The sequence below is a fragment of the Mandrillus leucophaeus genome, unplaced genomic scaffold (assembly GCF_000951045.1).
Source record: "Mandrillus leucophaeus isolate KB7577 unplaced genomic scaffold, Mleu.le_1.0 Scaffold1, whole genome shotgun sequence".
Lineage (NCBI taxonomy): Eukaryota > Metazoa > Chordata > Mammalia > Primates > Cercopithecidae > Mandrillus > Mandrillus leucophaeus.
In genome coordinates this window covers 14,176,469-14,178,805 of record NW_012098097.1, presented here as the reverse complement: position 1 = coordinate 14,178,805, position 2,337 = coordinate 14,176,469, and positions in this window count along the sequence as shown.

Genomic DNA, 2,337 nt, shown 5'->3' with positions numbered 1-2,337 from the left:
GCTCATCACAATTCTGTGGGCTGGATATTAATACCACTATCATCCTTAAGTCAGAAAAAAGGAGACAGAGGCCTAGAGGGCAAAGTGGGGAGTGGCAGAGCTGGGTGTGAGCATGAGCAGTCAGGACCCTAAGACTGTGCCCCCACTCCCAATGCTAGCCTACAAAATGGCCAGGGGACCCCTTAGGGTAGGGATTGCTGAACATCCCAATCTTCGCATACAGGAGGCACGCAGTACAGTTTTGCTTAGTTTGGACTGAAAAGGGCCTCCCAAGTAAAGCACAAAGCCATGGAAGCAGGAAGACGTTTGTCATCTTCGGGAGCCACAGAGGAGCAAGGCGAGTGGCGCCAAGAGGCTTCGGAGCTGTTGACTCTTATGTGAATCATGAGCCCACTGTCCATTCACACACATATCTATTGAAGGAAGAGTCCAGCATCTTCTGCATGCTACCCACGGTGGGCAAAGCAACATGGTTTCTACCATCACGGAGTTTATATTCCAGTAGGAAAGACAGGGCAGTTCCATTCCAGCAAGACAAGAGGAAGCACAGGGTTGCTATGGTCTAAGTGTTGGTGTCCTCCCTAAATTCATATGTTGAAATTATAACCCACAGGTTACGGTATTACGAGGTGGGGCCTCTAGGGAGGTGAGTGGATCACCATGTGAGAACGTGGTTAAGAAGCTGGCCCTGTGCAACCTAGAAGAGCGCTGGCACCCTGATCTCCAGCCTCCAGCCTCCAGAACTGTGGGAAATAAATTCCTGCGGTGGGTAAGCCACCTAGTCTAAGGTATTCTATTACAGTAGCCCAGACAGACTAAGATATGGTGCTGGGGGACAACTCCTGGTCTTGTGGGATGAGAGGGAGCTTAGTGGAGGAAGTCATGTCTAAACTGAGCCCCAAGAGATGAGTAGGAGTTAGCCAGATGGAAACTTTCCAGGAGAGGAAACATTACTGCAAAGGTCAGGCCGCCAAACCCAGCGTGGCACACGTGTGAAGGATTCAAAGTGGGCTGTAGGGGGTGTGAAGAACTGAGAATGGTGGTGAGGGCTGAGCCTCCAGCGTCACATTAAATCACGCAGGTGACAGGTCATAACGGGCCTTGAAGTCATAGTCAATGAGAGTGAACCTCATTCACCATGAGGTCATGAGAATGGCACTTTGATGTTCTAAGAGGACTTGTGGGCTGGGTGTGGTGGTTCGCACCTGTAATCTCAGCACTTGGGGAGGCGAAGGTGGGAGGATCCCTTGAGCCCAGGAGCTGAAGACCACCCTGGACAACATAGTGAAACCCTGTCTCTACAAAAACTGAAAAAATAAGCCGGGTGTGTTGGCTCACACCTGTGGTCCTAGCTACTCAGGCTCCGGTGGAAGGATCACGTGAGTCCAGGAGGCTGAGATTAGATCTTGGTAGTGAACCAAGATTATGCCACTGCACTTCAGCCTGGGACACAGAGAAGGGGAAGGGGAAGGGAAGGGGAAGAGAAAGGGAAAAGGAAAGGGAAAGGGAGGGGAGGACAGGACTTGTTGCTTTTGAGGAAAATACTTGTTTTTTGGGAAAATCGGTCTGCTGGCAGTATGGAAAATAAACCACTGAAGAGGAACACTTGAGCCAGGGCACCAGTGAAAATGCTGTTCAGGAACCCATGGGAGTGACGGTCACACAGCCAGGGAAGAAGCAGAGGAGAAACAGACAAGGGGATAGATTCCAGCGCCATTTAAGAGGCAGGAAAAAAGGGAGCTAGTGTGCAACTGGACGTGAGAGGAAGGGAGGGGCCCAGCAGGACACAGATCTCCAGCTTGAGCAACTGAGGGTGTGGTGTCCAGGTCACTGAGATGAGGAACCCAAGATAACAATCAGACTTGGAGATAAAGCTCATGAGCTGATTCTTAACAGTCACAGAATTCCTTTAATTTTTGCCTTTTTTTCCCTTCCCAAACTCCCCAGACTATTTTTTTTTTAAATTGAGATGGAGTTTCGCTCTTGCTGCCCAGGTTGGAGTGCAAAGGCATGATCTCGGGTCACCGCAACCTTCGCCTCCCGGGTTCAAGCGATTTTCGCGCCTCAGCCTCCCGAGTAGCTGGGATTACAGGCATGCGCCACCACGCCCGGCTAATTTTGTATTTTTAGTAGAGATGCGGTTTCTCCATGTTGGTCAGGCTGGTCTCGAACTCCCGACCTCAGGTGATTCGCCCATCTCGGCCTCCCAAAGTGCTGGGATTACAGGCGTGAGTCACCGAGCCCGGCCAACTCCCCAGACTATTAATGACATCCTACAAAACGAGAAGCCGGGTTCTAGGCTTGCACTGCTCCCTGCCCCGGAGATCCCACGCCCGA